The sequence below is a fragment of the Scyliorhinus torazame genome, chromosome 19 (assembly GCF_047496885.1).
Source record: "Scyliorhinus torazame isolate Kashiwa2021f chromosome 19, sScyTor2.1, whole genome shotgun sequence".
Classification (NCBI taxonomy): Eukaryota; Metazoa; Chordata; class Chondrichthyes; order Carcharhiniformes; family Scyliorhinidae; genus Scyliorhinus; species Scyliorhinus torazame.
The window spans coordinates 8,239,393-8,250,737 of NC_092725.1; the positions used below are offsets into that span (position 1 = coordinate 8,239,393).

The 11,345-nt window shown below is 57.2% G+C and overlaps 1 pseudogene; it reads left to right on the forward strand.

Moving 5' to 3' along the window:
* Positions 1-256: 256 nt before the first annotated feature.
* On the forward strand, positions 257-7,491 carry LOC140396615 (cysteinyl leukotriene receptor 1-like; annotated as a pseudogene).
* Positions 7,492-11,345: the final 3,854 nt, after the last annotated feature.

Genomic DNA, 11,345 nt, shown 5'->3' on the forward strand with positions numbered 1-11,345 from the left:
CATAGTTATAGGTAAAACATTAAAAAAACGTTATTTATAACAAGGAAAACGATGAATATATAATGGTGAGAACGGAACAGTGGACTGCCGATCTAACCATTCCCCAAACCCCGTCCCACCCTCCACCTGGACACACGAGACAAACACACAGTGAAGGGGGTAGGAAACGTTCAAAAATACCAGGGATTAAGAGGTCTGAGAGATTTGAGGATCTTTGCTGCTGGGGTCGAGGCCTGTCGGCGGGGATCTCGTCACAATGCGAGGTGTCGGACCGTCGGTTGGTTCGGTTCTTCAAGCTGGACCACTCGGGCCGGACTCTCAGGCCGTGGGATACCCTCTGGGGGCACACTCTAACTCGTGTTGGGCTGAGCCTTACCCACGGAAGGTGTACTTCAAACCTGCTAGATTTCCGATAGGTGGTCAGCTTCAGCAGACTCAGGAACAGCTTGTCCCAGTTGAACAGGATGTCAGAGCCGTGGTTTTCGCGAGGCATGCGAGTGATCTGGAACCTTGAGTGAGCGAGGAATCCGGAAACTCCCCCCCCCCCCCCCCCCCCCGCCGAAACTGAAACCAAAAACACAGAGAATTGCCCAGCGGAACATTCCAGATAGAGAATACCGCCAATCCCGTCCAGGATCTGCCTAGCCCCGGGATTGCAGTGGAGTTGATTGTTCGTTAGCCAAGTCCATCAAAATGACATGACGGGCTGTGCCACAGAGCAGACTGTACCAAAGGGGACTGCCGGATCAGTCCAGATAGCAGCTTGCAGCCGGGGGGGGGTCACCTCAAAACCAAGAGCCTGTAATGTTGCACAGGGCAGGAATTGCAAGGGAGAAACATGGAACGTACAAGGATTTACCAAGTTCCTTACACCGTCCTGTGTGCACGCCTATATCTGGGATTCACACACCATGTCCTGTAGCAGTGCTGTAAGAGTCCTGTGTGTGTCGATATCAGGGATAAAGGGCACCATGTCCTGTAACAGTCCTGTTTGTGTTTACATGAGAGATTAATGCACCATGTGCTGTAACAGTCATTTAATAGTCCTGTGTATGTTTTTATCTGGGGATTAATCCGCCAGTCAATGAGATCATGGCTGATCTTTTGTGGACTCAGCTCCACTTTCCGGCCCGAACACCCTAACCCTTAATCCCTTTATTCTTTAAAAAACTATCTATCTTTATCTTAAAAACATTAAATGAAGGAGCCTCTACTGCTTCACTGGGCAAGGAATTCCATAGATTCACAACCCTTTGGGTGAAGAGGTTCCTCCTAAACTCAGTCCTAAATCTACTTCCCCTTATTTGAGGCTATGCCCCCTAGTTCTGCTTTCACCCGCCAGTGGAAACAACCTGCCCGCATCTATCCTATCTAGTCCATTCATAATCTTATATGTTTCTATCAGATCCCCCCCTCATCCTCCTAAATTCTAATGACTATAGTCCCAGTCTACTCAACCTCTCCTCGTAATCCAACACCTTCAGCTCTGGGATTAACCTAGTAAATCTCCTCTGCACACCCTCCAGTGCCAATATGTCCTTTCTCAAGTAAGGAGGCCAAAATTGAACACAATACTCCAGGTGTGGCCTCACTAACACCTTATACAATTGCAACAGAACCTCCCTAGTCTTAAACTCCAACCCTCTAGCAATGAAGGACAAAATTCAATTCGCCTTCTTAATCACCTGTTGCACCTGTAAACCAACTTTTTGCGACTCATGCACTAGCACACCCAGGTCTCTCTGCACAGCAGCATGTTTTAATATTTTATCATTTAAATAATAATCCCTTTTGTTGTTATTCCTACCAAAATGGATAACCTCACATTTGTCAACATTGTATTCCATCTGCCAGACCCTAGCCCATTCACTTAACCTATCCAAATCCCTCTGCAGACTAGACTTCCAGTATCCTCTGCACTTTTTGCTTTACCACTTATCTTCGTGTCGTCTGCAAACTTGACACATTGCCCTTGGTCCCCAACTCCAAATCATCTATGTAAATTGTGAACAGTTGTGGGCCCAACACTGATCCTGAGGGACACCACTAGCTACTGATTGCCAACCAGAGAAACACCCATTAATCCCCACTCTTTGCTTTCTATTAATTAACCAATCCCCTATCCATGCTACTACTTTCCCCTTAATGCCATGCATCTTTATCTTATGCAACAACCTTTTGTGTGGCACCTTGTCAAAGGCTTTCTGGAAATCCAGATATACCACATCCATTGGCTCCCCGTTATCTACCGCACTGGTAATGTCCTCAAAAAATTCCACTAAATTAGTTAGGTATGACCTGCCCTTTATGAACCCAGGCTGCGTCTGCCCAATGGGACAATTTCCATCCAGATGCCTCGCTATTTCTTCTTGATGATAAATTCCAGCACCTTCCCTACTACCGAAGTTAAGCTCACTGACCTATAATTACCCGCTTTCTACCTACCTCCTTTTTTAACAGTGGTGTCACGTTTGCTAATTTCCAATCCGCCGGAACCACCCCAGAGTCTAGTGAATTTTGGTAAATTATCACTAGTGCATTTGCAATTTCCCTAGCCATCTCTTTTAGCACTCTGGATGCATTCCATCAGGGCCAGGAGACTTGTCTACCTTTAGCCCCATTAGCTTGCCCATCACTACCTCCTTGGTGATAACAATCCTCTCAAGGTCGTCACCTGTCATAGCCTCATTTCCATCAGTCACTGGCATATTATTTGTGTCTTCCACTGTGAAGACCGACCCAAAAAACCTGTTCAGTTCTCCCGCCATTTCCTCATCTCCCATTATTAAATCTCCCTTCTCATCCTCTAAAGGACCAATATTTACCTTAGCCACTCTTTTTTGTTTTATATATTTGTAGAAACTTTTACTATCTGTTTTTATATTCTGAGCAAGTTTACTCTCATAATCTATCTTACTCTTCTTTATAGCTTTTTTAGTAGCTTTCTGTTGCCCCCTAAAGATTTCCCAGTCCTCTAGTCTCCCACTGATCTTTGCCACTTTGTATGCTTTTTCCTTCAATTTGATTCTCTCCCTTATTTCCTTAGATATCACGGTCGATTTTCCCTCTTTCTACCGTCCTTCCTTTTTGTTGGTATAAACCTTTGCTGAGCACTGTGAAAAATTGCTTGGAATGTTCTCCACTGTTCCTCAACTGTTTCACCAAAAAGCCTTTGCTCCCAGTCTACCTTAGCAAGTTCTTCTCTCATCCCATTGGAATCTCCTTTGTAAGCACAAAACACTAGTGTTTGATTTTACCTTCTCACCCTCCATTTGTATTTTAAATTCCCACATATTGTGATTACTCCTTCCGAGAGGATCCGTAACTATGAGATCATAGAACATAGAACATAGAACATTACAGCGCAGTACAGGCCCTTCGGCCCTCGATGTTGCGCCGACCTGTGAAACCACTCTAAAGCCCATCTACACTATTCCCTTATCGTCCATATGTCTATCCAATGACCATTTGAATACCCTTAGCGTTGGCGAGTCCACTACTGTTGCAGGCAGGGCATTCCACACCCTTACTACTCTCTGAGTAAAGAACCTACCTCTGGCATCTGTCCTATATCTATCTCCCCTCAATTTAAAGCTATGTCCCCTCGTGCTAGACATCACTATCCGAGGAAAAAGGCTCTCACTGTCCACCCTATCTAGTCCTCTGATCATCTTGGATGCCACAATTAAGTCACCTCTTAACCTTCTTCTCTCTAATGAAAACAGCCTCAAGTCCCTCAGCCTTGCCTCATAAGATCTTCCCTCCATACCAGGCAACATCCTGGTAAATCTCCTCGGCACCCTTTCAAATGCTTCCACATCCTTCCTATAATGCGGCGACCAGAATTGCACGCAATACTCCAAATGCGGCCGCACCAGAGTTTTGTACAGCTGCAACATGACCTCATGGCTCCTAAACTCAATCCCTCTACCAATAAAAGCTAACACACCGTACGCCTTCTTAACAACCCTCTCAACCTGGGTGGCAACTTTCAGGGATCTCTGTACATGGGCACCGAGATCTCTCTGCTCATCCACACTGCCAAGAATCTTACCATTAGCCAGTACTCAGTCTTCCTGTTATTCCTTCCCAAATGAATCACCTCATACTTTTCTGCATTAAACTCCATTTGCCACCTCTCAGCCCAGCGCTGCAGCTTATCTATGTCCCTCTGTAACTTGTAACATCCGTCCGCACTGTCCACAACTCCACCGACTTTAGTGTCATCTGCAAATTTACTCACCCATCCTTCTACGCCCTCCTCCAGGTCATTTATAAAAATGACAAACAGCAGTGGCCCCAAAACAGATCCTTGTGGTACACCACTAGTAACTGGACTCCAGTCTGAACATTTCCCATCAACCACCACCCTTTGTCTTCTTCCAGCTAGCCAATTTCTGATCCAAACTGCTAAATCTCCCTGAATCCCATGCTTCCGTATTTTCAGCAGTAGCCTACTGTGGGGAACCTTATCAAACACTTTACTGAAATCCATATACACCACATCAACTGCTTTACCCTCATCCACCTGTTTGGTCACCTTCTCAAAGAACTCAATAAGGTTTGTGAGGCACGACCTACCCTTCACAAAACCGTGTTAACTATCTCTAATCAAATTATTCCGTTCCAGATGATTATACATCCTATCTCTTATAAACCTTTCCAAGATTTTGCCCACAACAGAAGTAAGGCTCACTGGTCTATAGTTACCTGGGTTATCTCTACTCCCCTTCTTGAACAAGGGGACAACATTTGCTATCCTCCAGTCTTCTGCCACTATTCCTGTAGACAAAGATGACTTAAAGATCAAAGCCAAAGGCTCAGCAATCTCCTCCCTAGCTTCCCAGAGAATCCTAGGATAAATCCCATCCGGCCCAGGGGACTTATCTATTTTCACACTTTCCAGAATTGTTAACACCTCCTCCTTATGTACCTCAAGCCCTTCTAGTCTAGTAGCCTGAATCTCAGTATTCTCCTCGACAACATTGTCTTTTTCCTGTGTGAATACTGACGAAAAATATTCCATTTAGCACCTCTCCTACCTCCTCGGATTCCAAGCACAACTTCCCACTCCTGTCCTTGACTGGCCCTACTCTTACCCGAGTCATTCTTATATTCCTGACATATCTATAGAACGTTTTAGGGTTATCCTTGATCCTACCTGCCAAAGACTTCTCATGTCCCCTCCTGGCTCTTCTTAGCTCTCTCTTTAGGTCCTTCCTAGCTAACTTGTAACTCTCGAGCGCCCTAACTGAACCTTCATGTCTCATCTTTACATAAGTCTCCTTCTTCTCTTGACAAGTGTTTCGACTGCTTTAGTAAACCACGGTTCCCTTGCTCGACCACTTCCTCCCTGCCTGACAGGTACATACTTATCAAGGACACGCAGTAGCTGTTCCTTGAACAAGCTCCACATTTCCATTGTGCCCATCCCCTGCAGTTTCCTTCCCCATCCTATGCATCCTAAGTCTTGCCTCATCGCATCATAATTGCCTTTCCCCCAGATATAACTCTTGCCCTGTGGTATATACCTATCCCTTTCCATCACTAAAGTAAACGTAATCGAATTGTGGTCACTATCACCAAAGTGCTCACCTACCTCCAAATCTAACACCTGTCCTGGTTCATTACCCAGTACCAAATCCAATACGGCCTCGCCTCTCGTTGGCCTATCTACATACTGTGTCAGGAAACCCTCCTGCACACATTGGACAAAAACGGACCCATCTAAAGTACTCGAACTATAGTGTTTCCAGTCAATATTTGGAAAGTTAAAGTCCCCATAACAACTACCCTGTTGCTTCGCTCCTATCCAGAATCATCTTTGCAAATCAATCCTGTCTCATTACACAGGACCAGATCTAGGACCACTTGTTCCCTCGTAGGTTCCATTACATACTGTTCGAGGAAACTATCGCGGATACATTCTATAAACTCCTCCTCAAGGCTGCCTTGACCGACCTGGTTAAACCAATCGACATGTAGATTAAAATCCCCCATGATAACTGCTGTACCATTTCTACATGCATCAGTTATTTCTTTGCTTATTGTCTGCCCCACCATAATGTTACTATTTGGTGGCCTATAGACTACTCCTATCAGTGACCCAAATGGATTCAAACTTATCCTCCATAGCACCGATGTCATCCCTTACTGTTGCCCGGATGTCATCCTTAAATAACAGAGCTACACCACCTCCCTTACCATCCACTCCGTCCTTCCGAAAAGTTTGATACCCTCGGATATTTAACTCCCAGTCGTGACCCTCCTTTAACCATGTTTCAGTAATGGCCACTAAATCATAGTCATTCACGATGAATCTCTAAAATAGACATATACAGGACTGTTACAGGACTGCTACGGGACATGGTGCATTAGTCCCAAAAATTGATATACACGGGTCCGTTACAAGTACCTGAATGCTCGTAGTATTCGGAATAAGGTAAATGAGTTGATGGCGCAACAGTCCTGTGTACGTCTATTTTAGAGATTCACACATCATGTCCTGTAATGGTCCTGTGTGTACCTATTTTTGGGATTAACACACCAAGTCCTGTAACAGTCTTGTCACGGTCCTGAATGTATCTACATCTGGGATTAGCTGTGCGTTTCTGGCGAGTTAGCCTCTTGTATATATAATTTGTAACCGTTGTTCTTTGGCTCCAGCCCTGTGTTGAGGTCGCGCCGCTGACTAACGGCCGGGAGCAGTCTGTCCTCGCCGAGCGAGAACCAGAACACGTCCGATTGCCGCAGCGACGATTTCAAGCTCCCTGTGTTTATCGCGGCCGATAGTGTGATCCTGCCCATCGGCGTGATTGGCAACACCCTCGCTCTGTATGTGTGTGCCAGGTTGATACGCCGGAGGACTGCCAGCACGGATTTCATGATTAACTGGCCGTTTCCGACCTGCTCTTCAACCTGACCCTGCCCTATCGGATTGTGTATTACTCACAGCGGGAGTGGACACTGAGTGATTTCCTTTGCCCCGTGACCATCTACGCTTTCTCTTTGAACCTGTACTGCCGCATCTTTTTCCTGATGGCCCTCAGCGTCTTCCGCTACGTCGCCGTCCTGCATCCGCTCCGATCGAAGAGCATCGGCACCGGTGAGGAGAGCGCTCTGCGTCTCGCTGGCGATCTGTGTCAGACTGGCCCGCGTCCCCTTCCTCTGTGTCTTGCCCATCGTGGGCGATGGGAAGAGACGCTGCTTCGAGCCGTCCATCGTGACCTGGGGGCATATCCTGCAGGTGAACTACGCGGGACTGGCGTTCGGTTTCCTGATCCCCTTCCTCGTCATCGTCGTTGGCTACACCCGCATCACCCAGCGCCTGAGGAGTCGGCGGGGACCGTGCCCCGGGCCGTGCGCTCCCACAAGAGGTCCACCTACCTGAGCAGCGTCCGGATGGCGAAGATATTCAGGATGCGATCGGCCTGCAGCGGGAGCGCCGCGTGCCGGGAACATTCCACGGCAACTTCTCTCCAACTCTCCTAGTGCCGCACGGCGCTTAGCGCTACTGCCTCACTGTGCCAGGGACCCGGGGCACGGCGCTCAGCGCATGCTGCCTCACTGTGCCAGGGACCCGGGGCACGGCGCTCAGCGTGGCTTGCCTCACTGTGCCAGGGACCCGGGGCACGGCGCTCAGCGCGGCTGCCTCACTGTGCCAGGGACCCGGGGGCCGCACGGCGCTCAGCGCGGCTGCCTCACTGTGCCAGGGACCCGGGGCCGCACGGCGCTCAGCGCGGCTGCCTCACTGTGCCAGGGACCCGGGGCACGGCGCTCAGCGCGGCTGCCTCACTGTGCCAGGGACCCGGGGCCGCACGGCGCTCAGCGCGGCTGCCTCACTGTGCCAGGGACCCGGGGCCGCACGGCGCTCAGCGCGGAGCCTCACTGTGCCAGGGACCCGGGGCCGGCGCTCAGCGCGGCTGCCTCACTGTGCCAGGGACCCGGGGCCGCACGGCGCTCAGCGCGGCTGCCTCACTGTGCCAGGGACCCGGGGCACGGCGCTCAGCGCGGCTGCCTCACTGTGCCAGGGACCCGGGGCACGGCGCTCAGCGCGGCTGCCTCACTGTGCCAGGGACCCGGGGCACGGCGCTCAGCGCGGCTGCCTCACTGTGCCAGGGACCCGGGGACCGCACGGCGCTCAGCGCGGCTGCCTCACTGTGCCAGGGACCCGGGGCCGCACGGCGCTCAGCGCGGCTGCCTCACTGTGCCAGGGACCCGGGGCCGCACGGCGCTCAGCGCGGCTGCCTCACTGTGCAGGGACCCGGGGCCGCACGGCGCTCAGCGCGGCCTGCCTCACTGTGCCAGGGACCCGGGCACGGCGCTCAGCGCGGCTGCCCTCACTGTGCAGGGACCCGGGGCCGCACGGCGCTCAGCGCGGCTGCCTCACTGTGCCAGGACCCGGGGCCGCACGGGCGCTCAGCGCGGCTGCCTCACTGTGCCAGGGACCCGGGGCACGGGCGCTCAGCGCGGCTGCCTCACTGTGCCAGGGACCCGGGGCCGCACGGCGCTCAGCGCGGCTGCCTCACTGTGCCAGGGACCCGGGGCCGCACGGCGCTCAGCGCGGCTGCCTCACTGTGCCAGGGACCCGGGGGCACGGCGCTCAGCGCGGGCTGCCTCACTGTGCCAGGGACCCGGGGCACGGCGCTCAGCGCGGCTGCCTCACTGTGCCAGGGACACGGGGCCGCACGGCGCTCAGCGCGGCTGCCTCACTGTGCCAGGGACCCGGGGCAGGGGCGCTCAGCGCGGCTGCCTCACTGTGCCAGGGACCCGGGGCCGCAAGGCGCTCAGCGCGGGCTGCCTCACTGTGCCAGGGACCCGGGGCCGCACGGCGCTCAGCGCGGCTGCCTCACTGTGCCAGGGACCCGGGGCCGCACGGCGCTCAGCGCGGCTGCCTCACTGTGCCAGGGACCCGGGGCCGCACGGCGCTCAGCGCGGCTGCCTCACTGTGCCAGGGACCCGGGGCACGGCGCTCAGCGCGGCTGCCTCACTGTGCCAGGGACCCGGGGCCGCACGGCGCTCAGCGCGGCTGCCTCACTGTGCCAGGGACCCGGGGCCGCACAGGCGCTCAGCGCGGCTGCCTCACTGTGCCAGGGACCCGGGGCACGGCGCTCAGCGCGGCTGCCTCACTGTGCCAGGGACCCGGGGCCGCACGGCGCTCAGCGCGGCTGCCTCACTGTGCCCAGGACCCGGGGCACGGCGCTCAGCGCGGCTGCCTCACTGTGCCAGGGACCCGGGGCACGGCGGCTCAGCGCGGGCTGCCTCACTGTGCCAGGGACCCGGGGCCGCACGGCGCTCAGCGCTGCTGCCTCACTGTGCCAGGGACCCGGGGCACGGCGCTCAGCGCGGCTGCCTCACTGTGCCAGGGACCCGGGGCCGCACGGCGCTCAGCGCGGCTGCCTCACTGTGCCAGGGACCCGGGGCACGGCGCTCAGCGCGGCTGCCTCACTGTGCCAGGGACCCGGGGCACGGCGCTCAGCGCGGCTGCCTCACTGTGCCAGGGCCCCGGGGCACGGCGCTCAGCGCGGCTGCCTCACTGTGCCAGGGACCCGGGGCCGCACGGCGCTCAGCGCGGCTGCCTCACTGTGCCAGGGACCCGGGGCCGCACGGCGCTCAGCGCGGCTGCCTCACTGTGCCAGGGACCCGGGGCCGCACGGCGCTCAAGCGCGGCTTGCCTCACTGTGCCAGGGACCCGGGGCACGGCGCTCAGCGCGGCTGCCTCACTGTGCCAGGGGACCCGGGGCCGCACGGCGCTCAGCGCGGCTGCCTCACTGTGCAGGGACCCGGGGCACGGCGCTCAGCGCGGCTGCCTCACTGTGCCAGGGACCCGGGGCCGCACGACGCTCAGCGCGGCTGCCTCACTGTGCAGGGACCCGGGGCCGCACGGCGCTCAGCGCGGCTGCCTCACTGTGCCAGGGACCCGGGGCACGGCGCTCAGCGCGGCTGCCTCACTGTGCCCAGGGACCCGGGGCCGCACGGCGCTCAGCGCGGCTGCCTCACTGTGCCAGGGACCCGGGCCGCACGGCGCTCAGCGCGGCTGCCTCACTGTGCCATGGGACCCGGGGCACGGCGCTCAGCGCGGCTGCCTCACTGTGCCAGGGACCCGGGGCCGCACGGCGCTCAGCGCGGCTGCCTCACTGTGCCAGGACCCGGGGCACGGCGCTCAGCGCGGCTGCCTCACTGTGCCAGGGACCCGGGGCCGCACGGCGCTCAGCGCGGCTGCCTCACTGTGCCAGGGACCCGGGGCACGGCGCTCAGCGCGGCTGCCTCACTGTGCCAGGGACCCGGGGCCGCACGGCGCTCAGCGCGGCTGCCTCACTGTGCCAGGGACCCGGGGCCGCACGGCGCTCAGCGCGGCTGCCTCACTGTGCCAGGGACCCGGGGCACGGCGCTCAGCGCGGCTGCCTCACTGTGCCAGGGACCCGGGGCACGGCGCTCAGCGCGGCTGCCTCACTGTGCCAGGGACCCGGGGCCGCACGACGCTCAGCGCGGCTGCCTCACTGTGCCAGGGACCCGGGGCCGCACGGCGCTCAGCGCGGCTGCCTCACTGTGCCAGGGACCCGGGGCACGGCGCTCAGCGCGGCTGCCTCACTGTGCCAGGGACCCGGGGCCGCACGGCGCTCAGCGCGGCTGCCTCACTGTGCCAGGGACCCGGGGCCGCACGGCGCTCAGCGCGGCTGCCTCACTGTGCCAGGGACCCGGGGCACGGCGCTCAGCGCGGCTGCCTCACTGTGCCAGGGACCCGGGGCCGCACGGCGCTCAGCGCGGCTGCCTCACTGTGCCAGGGACCCGGGGCACGGCGCTCAGCGCGGCTGCCTCACTGTGCCAGGGACCCGGGGCCGCACGGCGCTCAGCGCGGCTGCCTCACTGTGCCAGGGACCCGGGGCACGGCGCTCAGCGCGGCTGCCTCACTGTGCCAGGGACCCGGGGCCGCACGGCGCTCAGCGCGGCTGCCTCACTGTGCCAGGGACCCGGGGCCGCACGGCGCTCAGCGCGGCTGCCTCACTGTGCCAGGGACCCGGGGCACGGCGCTCAGCGCGGCTGCCTCACTGTGCCAGGGACCCGGGGCCGCACGGCGCTCAGCGCGGCTGCCTCACTGTGCCAGGGACCCGGGGCCGCACGGCGCTCAGCGCGGCTGCCTCACTGTGCCAGGGACCCGGGGCACGGCGCTCAGCGCGGCTGCCTCACTGTGCCAGGGACCCGGGGCACGGCGCTCAGCGCGGCTGCCTCACTGTGCCAGGGACACGGGGCCGCACGGCGCTCAGCGCGGCTGCCTCACTGTGCCAGGGACCCGGGGCCGCACGGCGCTCAGCGCGGCTGCCTCACTGTGCCAGGGACCCGGGGCA